We start from the raw sequence: 10,647 nt of genomic DNA on the forward strand, positions 1-10,647 counted from the left end.
GTGCTCAATTGTTAGAGGAAGAAGTCAATAAAATGTTTGACACAAAATATTTAAATGATGAGCATGATTGCAATGTTGTTAGTATGAATTCTTTGAATATCCATGATGCTAATGATATGCAAAGTTACAAGCTTGGGGATGCTTTATTTGATGAACATGATATTTTTACTCCCCCAAGTTTTGATGAGAAAATTTATTATGATGAAAGCATGCCTCCTATTTATGATGATTATATTGATGAAAGTGGGTTTGGAAGAGTGTCAGCTCTAGGTACTAATGATCCCACTATTTTGGAGGGTGTTGAATCTTATTGTAATAATTATGAAGGTGGATTTGGAGAGGTCATGACTTTATTTAGTGATGAATCCACTATTTCGGAAGAGGTTTCAATTGATTATTATGAGAACAAGGTTGCTATCTATGATGGCTATCTATGATGATTATGGTGATGACATGTATGCTATATTGAATAATAATAACCATGAAACTTGTCATCATGATTTTAATTTTCAATCTCATGATAGTTATTTTGTTGAGTTTACCCCCACAACTATTCATGAGAATAAATTTGCATATGTGGAGAGTAATAAGTTTTCTATGCTTGTGAATCATGAAAATAATTCTCTATGTAATAGATATATTGTTGAATTCATTCATGATGCCACTGGAAATTATTATGAGAGAGGAACATATGCTTTTACATATTGCAATAATATCAAGTTTCCTCTTTGTGTTGAAAATCGTGAAGTTATGCTTGTTTTGCCTTCCTATGCTAGTTGATTCTTGTTCCCATAAGTTGTTTGCTCACAAAATCCCTATGCATAGGAAGTGGGTTAGACTTAAGTGTGCTAGTCAAATGCTCCATGATGCTCTCTTTATGTTTCAATTCTTATCTTTTATGCGAGCATCATTGAACTCATCATTCCTAGCTTAAAAGGCATTAAAGAAAAGCGCTTTTTGGCAGACAACCCCAACACTTTTACCTACTGTTTTTGTGTGTTCACATGATTATGCTACTGTATTGATCATGTTTTATTGCTTTTCTTTCAATAAAGTGCCAAGTAAAGCCTTTGGGATCATGTTGGGTGATAGTTGATTTGATCTTGCTGAAAAACAGAAACTTTTGCGCTCACGAAAATAATTGTTATTTTTAACAGAAGAGTGATTTTGAGTTGATTCTTTTTGCAGAAGTTTAATATACAAATTTATCACGTGGTCCTAATTTTTTAATAATTTTTGGAGTAGCAGAAGTATGGTTTGAGTACAGATTACTAGAGATTGTTCTGTTTTTGACAGATTCTGCTTACAATGCATAGTTTGTTTGTTTTCTAGTTTCTATGGCTTATATTGCTCAATATAAATTGTGGAAATGATATGCTGCAGTAGGCATTGTGTGAGAATAATTATGAATCTTGTCTTTGACAGTACCAAAAGTGAAATGGTTTGCTCTTTATCATACTAACCTATCTCACGAAGTTCCGTTAAGTTTTGTGTGATTGAAGTTTTCAAGTTTTGGGTGAGATATCGATATGAGGAGAATAAGGAGTGACAAGACCCTAAGATTGGGGATGCCCAAGGAACCCCGAGATAATATTCAAGGAATATCCAAGCAACTAAGCTTGGGGATGCCCCGGAAGGCATCCCCTCTTTTATCTCCGACATTATCGGTAACCTCACTTGGAGCTATGTTTTCATTCGTCACATGATATGTGTTTTGCTTGGAGCATCATATTATTTTGTTAGTATTTGCTTGCTGTTATTTAGAATAATGTTTTGCATCTTTTATTTCAATAAAAGTGGCATTAATAGCCTTTGCCATGCTTATTTTACAAGTCTACATGTTGCTGTTTGAAAACCGAAAGTTTACCGCTGTTGCAAAAATTCCCTAGGAAAGTCAGAATGTGATAAAATGTTGAAACTTTTTTCCAAATAAGCTCTGATAAATTTTCTAAAGTGTGGAATTTTTTTTAGAATTTTTGGAGTTAGGAAAGTATGATGAATATTGCATCCTTTACAGACTATACTGTTTTGGCAGATTGCTGTTATGTTTGCATTGTTTGCATATGTTTGCTTGTTTAATGATTCTATTTAAGGATAGGAGAATTAAATATGCAGAGGCATTTAGTGTGCAGCGTTGAATAATAATTTTAGTGATTTGCTACAGTAGATAATGATAAGGTTTTGCATTGATTTATACTAACTTATCTCACGAGTTCTTGTTGAGTTTTGTGTGGATGAAGCTTTTGAGATTTAGGAAAACCGTGATATGAGAGGAATTAAGGAGACACAAAAGCTCAAGCTTGGGGATGCCCAAGGCACCCCAAGATAATATTTCAAGAAGTCTCAAGCATCTAAGCTTGGGGATGTCCGGGTAGGCATCCCACCTTTCTTCTTCAACAATTATCGGTTAGTATCGGTTGAGCCTAAGTTTTTGCTTCTTCACATGATGTGTGCTATTTTTAGAATGTCATTTTATTTTGTTTTTGCTTGATGTTTTAATAAAATGCTTAGATCTGAAAGTTTTTTTATAAAATAGAGTCATCAAATAGTTGCCAGGGAGGCTAGGTAAGCGGCACTCACATCCCGTCAATGAAGCTCTTTTCTATGGAATTACTCTAGTGCTTCACTTATATCTTTTTGAGCACGGTGTGCTTTAGTATTTTTGAAGAAATTTCTCTTGCTTCACTTAAATTAATTTGAGAGAAAGAAATATTATGCTCATGATCTTCACTTATATTTGTTTGAGCTTATCAAAAGCAACACATGAAAAATAGTTCCAAAGTGATAGATATCCAAGAAGGATATAATAAAAACTTTCATGAAGATCATTGGACAAAATAAACTTGATTCCTTGTAATAGTTTTGAGATATGATGATGTGATATGTGAGTCATGTTGATGAGTAATTGTGCTTTAGTAAGAATATTGGTGTTAAGGTTTGTGATTCCCTATGCAAGCACGAAAGTCAATAGTTATGCAATGAAATTACATCCTACTTGTGGTGCATTATTCGGTGTTAATTATGCTCAATGCTCGCTTATGAGATTATTCGTTTCTTGGTTGGTCGCTTCTCAATCTTTTGCTAGCCTTCATTTTGCACTAAGTATGATCACTACTTGTGCACCCAAAATCCTTTAAACCAGTTTTGCCACATGAGTCCACTATACCTACCTATATGCGATATTATTTTGCCGTTCTAAGCAAATTTGTATGTGCCATCTCTAATTTTCAAAATAAATTTCTCCTTTGTGTGCTCGTACCGCTCGCGAGGCGGTAAGGGGTGGCTAATATTTTCCATGCTAGATGTGTTATTCTCACGATGAATGTTTATTCACTTGTCATTGCACGAGAGTAAGGCAAAGGTATTAGGGATGCCCAATCCCGAAATGAAAAATGAATTTACTTTATGTTGTCAAATAATAAATTCCTTAGAAAGTGTTGGTTTGGAGGGCACCCGTGGATATGGTTAGCCATGGAAAGTGAAAGTATGGTGGAAAAAGGAATAAACTTTATTTTCTATTTGGGAACCGCCTATGATATATCTAGCATGGAAAGTGTTGGGAGCTCTAAGTCGTTTTCGTTGGTGGGAAAAGTATGCCTCTCAAAATGTTTTTATCTCTCAATTTTCGCTTTGAGCTCTGGCACCTCTACAAATCCCTACTTCCTTCCACGAAGGGCCTTTCTTTTACTTTATGCAATTTTTATTTTTAATTTGAGTCTCCATCTTCTCTTATAAAGCACCAACTAGGAGGCACTATGATCGTACTTGAGCATTGGGTGTAGCTAATATGCGAGTGTGTTTCATGAATGGATCAATGATTGAGCATGATGGGCTAGGGATAACTTATTTTAGCGTTGATATTTTGAAACACATGGTTGCTTGTTGATATGCTTGAGTATTTAAGTCTCATGTCAAAACTAGACTATTGCTTTGAACCATATAAAAGTCCAAATGTCCATGCTACAGAAGAAAAGAGTTTATGATGAATATGATAGGTAGCATTCCACAACAAAAATTCCATTTTCAATTGCTACTTTATCATGATAAGTTTTATGAGAAAGAGTTGTTGTTATGATGCTAGGAAAAGTGATTGAAATTATCATTGATCAAACTTATGCACTTTTCTAGCATTCACACTTCATAAATTATTTCTTTTATCATTTACCTACTTGAGGACGAGTAGGAATTAAGCTTGGGGATGCTCATACGTCTCCAACGTATCTATAATTTATGAAGTATTCATGCTGTTTTATTATCATTCTTGGATGTTTTACAATAATTTCATAGCAACTTTATATCATTTTTGGGACTAACCTATTGACCCAGTGCCCAGTGCCAGTTGTTGTTTTTTGCTTGTTTTTACATCGCAGGAAATTAATATCAAACGGAGTCCAAACACCGCGAAACTTCTTGGAGATTTTTTATGGACCAGAACACCCAAGATGGGCCAGAGAAACACCTAGGGGGTGCCCCGAGGGGGGCACAACCCACCAGGGCATGCCTGGGGGGCCAGGCGCGCCCAGGTGGGTTGTGCTTGTTGGCGAACATAGTGATTTCAAAAAAGTTCCTACGCACACACAGGATCATGGTGATGCATAGCAACGAGAGGGGAGAGTGTTGCCCACGTACCCTCGTAGACCAAAAGCGGAAGCATTAGCACAACGCGGTTGATGTAGTCGTACATCTTCACGATCCGACCGATCAAGTACCGAACGCACGGCACCTCCGAGTTCAGCACACGTTCAGCTCGATGACGTCCCTCGAACTCTGATAACCCACAAGTATAGGGGATCAATTGTAGCCTCTTTCGATAAGTAAGAGTGTCGAACCCAACGAGGAGCTAAAGGTAGAACAAATATTCCCTCAAGTTCTATCGACCACCGATACAACTCTACGCACGCTTAACGTTCGCTTTACCTAGAACAAGTATGAAACTAGAAGTACTTTGTAGGTGTTTTTGGATAGGGTTGCAAGAATATAAAGAGAACGTAAATAAAAAGTAGGGCTGTTAAGATAAAGAAGCAATAAAGTAAATATAGCGAGTGTGGAAAAGTGGTGGTAGAAGTTGCGAAATTGTCCCTAAGCAATTGACTACTTTACTAGACCGATAGCAAGTATTATGTGGGAGAGGCCACTGCTAGCATGTCATCCCTTACTTGGAATTCTATGCACTTATGATTGGAACTATTAGCAAGCGTCCGCAACTACTAACGTTCATTAAGGTAAAACCCAACCATAGCATTAAGATATATTGGTCCCCCTTCAATCCTGTATGCATCAATTTTCTATGCTAGGCTGAAGCTTCTGTCACCCTTGCCCTCCAATACATAGTCCTATCAACATACAACTAACCCTATGGTGTGATCCACGCGCGCGCTCATATGATGGGAACCAAACGACAGCAACATAACCACAAGCAAATTAAATCAATCATAGCAATTCATCAACTACCGATAGGACAACGAAAATCTACTCAGACATCATAGGATGGCAACACATCATTGGATAATAATATGAAGCATAAAGCACCATGTTCAAGTAGAGGGTACAGCGGGTTGCGGGAGAGTGGACCGCTGTAGATAGAGGGGGGAAGGTGATGGAGATGTTGGTGAAGATGACGGAGGTGTTGGTGAAGATCGCGGTGATGATGATGGCCCCCGGCGGTGTTCCGGCGCCACCAGAAGCGAGGGGGAGAGAGCCCCCCTCCTTCTTCTTCTTCCTTGACCTTCTCCCTAGATGGGAGAAGGGTTTCCCCTCTGGTCCATGGTCTCCATGGTGTGGGAGGGGCGAGAGCCCCTCCGAGATTGGATCTGTCTCTCTCTGTTTCTGCGTTCTCTCCGCTGCCCTTTCACCGTTTCGTATATATATGGAGATCCGTAACTCCGATTGGACTGAAATCTTTGCCGTGGTTTTTTTCTTCTGAAAATTAGCTTTCTTGCGGCCGAAGAAGGGCATCAACAGCCTTACGGGTGGCCCACGAGGGTCAGGGGCGCGCCCCCTACCTCGTGGCCACCTCGGGCACCGTCTCGTGTTGATTCTTCTTCCAGAATTTTCCAAATATTCCAAAATAATTCTCCGTCCGTTTTATCCCGTTTGGATTCTGTTTGATATGGGGTTTCTGCAAAACATAAAACATGCAACAAACAGGAACTGGCACTGGGCACTGGATCAATATGTTAGTCCCAAAAATAGTATAAAAAGTTGCCAAAAGTATATGAAAGTTGTAGAATATTGGCATGGAACAATCAAAAATTATAGATACGACGGAGACGTATCAGCATCCCCAAGCTTAATTCCCGCTCGTCCTCGAGTAGGTAAATGCTAAAAAAAAATTTGATGTGGAATGCTACCTAGCATAATCTTGATCATGTATCTAATCATGGCATGAATATTAAGACACGAGTGATTCAAAGCAATAGTATATCATTTGACATAAGAGTAATAATACTTCAAGCCTACTAATAAAGCAATCATATCTTTTCAAAATAACAAGGCCAAAGAAAGTTATCCCTACAAAATCATATAGTCTGGCTATGCTCCATCTTCACCAGACAAAATATTCACATCATGCACAACCCCGATGACAAGCCAAGCAATGGTTTCATACTTTTGATGTTCTCAAACCTTTTCAACTTTCACGCAATACATGAGCGTGAGCCATGGACATAGCACTATAGGTGGAATATAATATGATGGGGGTTATGTGGAGAAGACAAAAAGGAGAAAGTCTCACATCGACGCGGCTAATCAACGGGCTATGGAGATGCCCATCAATTGATGTCAATGTGAGGAGTAGGGATTGCCATGCAACGGATGCACTAGAGCTATAAGTGTATGAAAGCTCAAACTGGAAACTAAGTGGGTGTGCATCCAACTTGCTTGCTCATGAAGACCTCGGGCATTTGAGGAAGCCCATCAACAGAATATACAAGCCAAGTTCTATAATGAAAATTCCCACTAGTATATGAAAGTGATAACTCAAGAGACTCTCTATATGAAGAACATGGTGCTACTCTGAAGCACAAGTGTGGTAAAAGGATAGTAACATTGCCCCTTCTCTCTTTTTCTCTCATTTTTTTGGGCCTTCTCTTTTTTTGGCCTTTCTCTTTTTTTTCGTCCGGAGTCTCATCCCGGCCTATGGGGGAATCATAGTCTCCATCATCCTTTCCTCACTGGGGCAATGCTCTAATAATGATGATCATCACACTTTTATTTACTTACAACTCAACATTACAACTCGATACTAGAACAAAGATATGACTCTATATGAATGCCTCCGGCGGTGTACCGGGATGTGCAATGATCTAGCGTAGCAATGACATAAAAAAACGGACAAGCCATGAAAACATCATGCTAGCTATCTTACGATCAAGCAATATGACATTAAATGCTCAAGTCATGTATATGATGATGATGGAAGTTGCATGGCAATATATCTCGGAATGGCTATGGAAATGTCATGATAGGTAGGTATGGTGGCTGTTTTGAGGAAGATATAAGGAGGTTTATGTGTGATAGAGCGTATCGTATCACGGGGTTTGGATGCACCGGCGAAGTTTGCACCAACTCTCGAGGTGAGAAAGGGCAATGCGCGGTACCGAAGAGGCTAGCAATGATGGAAGGGCGAGAGTGCGTATAATCCATGGACTCAACATTAGTCATAAAGAACTCACATACTTATTGCAAAAATCTATTAGTCATCGAAACAAAGTACTACGCGCATGCTCCTAGGGGGATAGATTGGTAGGAAAATACCATCGCTCGTCCCCGACCGCCACTCATAAGGAAGACAATCAATAAATAAATCATGCTCCGACTTCGTTACATAACGGTTCACCATACGTGCATGCTACGGGAATCACAAACTTCAACACAAGTATTTCTACAATCCACAACTACCCACTAGCATGACTCTAATATCACCACCTTTATATCGCAAAACTATTGCAAGGAATCAAACATATCATATTCAGTGATCTACAAGTTTTATGTAGGATTTTATGACTAACCGTGTGAATGACCAGTTCCTGTCATCTCTCTAAATAGATATAAGTGAAGCAAGAGAGTTTAATTCTTTCTACAAAAGATATGCCCACGCTCTAACAAGTATAAGTGAAGCAAAAGAGCATTCTACAAATGGCGGTTTTCTATGTGAAGAGAAACAGGCAATCCAAACTTCAAATGATATAAGTGAAGCACATGAAGCATTCTATAAAGCCATACTCAAAAGATATAAGTGAAGTGCAAAGAGCATTCTATAAATCAACCAAGGACTATCTCATACCAGCATGGTGCATAAAAGAAAAGTAAAAACTAAATGCAAAAGACGCTCCAAGATTGCACATATCGCATGAACGAAACGAATCCGAAAACATACCGATACTTGTTGAAGAAAGAGGGGATGCCTTCCGGGGCATCCCCAAGCTTAGACGCTTGAGTCTCCTTGAATATTTACTTGGGGTTCCTTGGGAATCCCCAAGCTTGAGGTCTTGCCTCTCCTTCTTCTCCTCACATCGAGACCTTCTCGATCATCGAACACTCCATCCACACAAAACTTCAACAGAAAACTCGGTAAGATCCGTTAGTATAATAAAGCAAATCACTACTCTAAGTACTGTTGCAAACCAATTCATATTTTGTTTTTGCATTGTGTCTACTGTAATATAACCTTTTCATGGCTTAATCCACTGATAGAAATTGATAGTTTCATCAAAACAAGCAAACTATGCATCAAAAACAGAATCTGTCTAAAATAGAACAGTCTGTAACAATATGAACATTAACCATACTTCTGTTACTTGAAAAATTCTGCAAAAATTAGGAAAAATAAAAAATTTGTATAGAAAGACAGTGCAAAAAGAATCAGAACCATTTGACGTTCCAGTAATAAATTAAAAATCGCGCACTACAGCCAAAGTTTCTATCCTGCACCGTACAAACCAACAAGCATTGTAAACATCCTAAAGGCAAACCTTGGCACATTATTTTTATTTCTAAACTTTATAAAAGCACACAAAAGAAAATAAATGACTCTCTAAAACTTCCGGGTTGTCTCCCTGGCAGCGCTTTCTTTAAAGCCATTAAGCTAGGCATATAGTGCTCAAGTAATGGATCCACCCGGATCCCAAGGTATATCAAAGCCAATTTTAATTAGCAATGATTTGTAATTTAGTAGTGAGCACGAAGCAACATATATCATGTAATGACGAAGTCTAACTCTCTTCCTATGCATTGGTATGTCATAAAAGAACAATTCATGCACACATAGTAAAGGCCAATGCATAGTATAAGCAGTTTCTTGCAATTTTATCGTGTTGGAAACATAGAGAGGTGGAGATATAGTTCCTCCCTCATAATAATTGCAAGTAGGAGCAGCAAGCACATGCATATTATATCTATCAATGTAGTAGTAAAAGGCAACCCATCAATATAATCCTTAATAAGCACAAACTTCTCCGATATAGTGTAATCGGGAGAATTCAAAAAGATAATAGGACTATCATGCGTGGGTGCAATAGCAACAATTTCATGTTTAACATAAGGAACTATAGCAAGTTTATCTCCATAAGCATCATTCATATTGGCATCATGGCCACAAGCATAGCAAGCATCATCAAAAAGGGATATTTCAAAAGAATCAACGGGATCATAACAATCATCATAGCAATCATCCTTCGGTAAGCACGAAGGGAAATTAAACAATGTATGAGTTGAAGAGTTACTCTCATTAGAAGGTGGGCACGGTAGCTAATCCGCTCTTCCTCCTTTTGTTCTTCGCTCTCCTCGTCATCTTTTTCATCCAATGAGCTCATAATTTCATCAATTTCTTCTTCCATAGATTCCTGCAAAATATTAATCTCTTCTTGGACAGCGGAGACTTTCTCAATAAGTGCATTAATATAGGAATTATATTCATAATTGTCATAGCAATATTTCAATATAGCAAAATTTTCAGGCCTATAGACATCATCATCAAAAGCTTCATACTTTTCAAACAAAGATTCAATTTCATAAGCAACCTTAAAAGCAACAAATTCTTCTATTTGTTCCACATCATAGTAATCATATATACCTCTAGCATAAGAAGCCAAGGTTTCATTATCATTAAATTTGCATGAAAAGGGAAGGTGTGGAGCCTTCATCCTAGAGCAACAAGTATAATCATAACTCAAGCATACTTGCCTAGCATACCACTTCAATATATAAATTTGATCCCATAATAGTTTCCCTTTTTGAGTCAAGCGATAATCCCTAAAGTATTCACGTTGATCCAACATGTCTCCCATTACCAAATTAAATGGGGTTTTCTCTGGATTATCAAAGTAGTACATAATATCTGTCACATAACGAGCATCGAGGGTTTTAGGAGGTTCCCCATCTCCATGAGCAGCAGGTACACCTAATTTTTTTGGTAGTTCGTGTTCCATATCCATAACTAAAGATAAAGAACAACTAAGAACAGCAAATAAAAATTACTTAGTGATAAAGCAAACAAGCACACACGAGAATATTCACCCCACGCTATTGCTCCCCGGCAACAGCGCTAGAAAAAGGTCTTGATAACCCACAAGTATAGGGGATTGTAGCCTCTTTCGATAAGTAAGAGTGTCGAACCCAACGAGGAGCTAAAGGTAGAACAAATATTCC

This window comes from Triticum aestivum, chromosome 2D (genome assembly GCF_018294505.1).
Source record: "Triticum aestivum cultivar Chinese Spring chromosome 2D, IWGSC CS RefSeq v2.1, whole genome shotgun sequence".
Lineage (NCBI taxonomy): Eukaryota > Viridiplantae > Streptophyta > Magnoliopsida > Poales > Poaceae > Triticum > Triticum aestivum.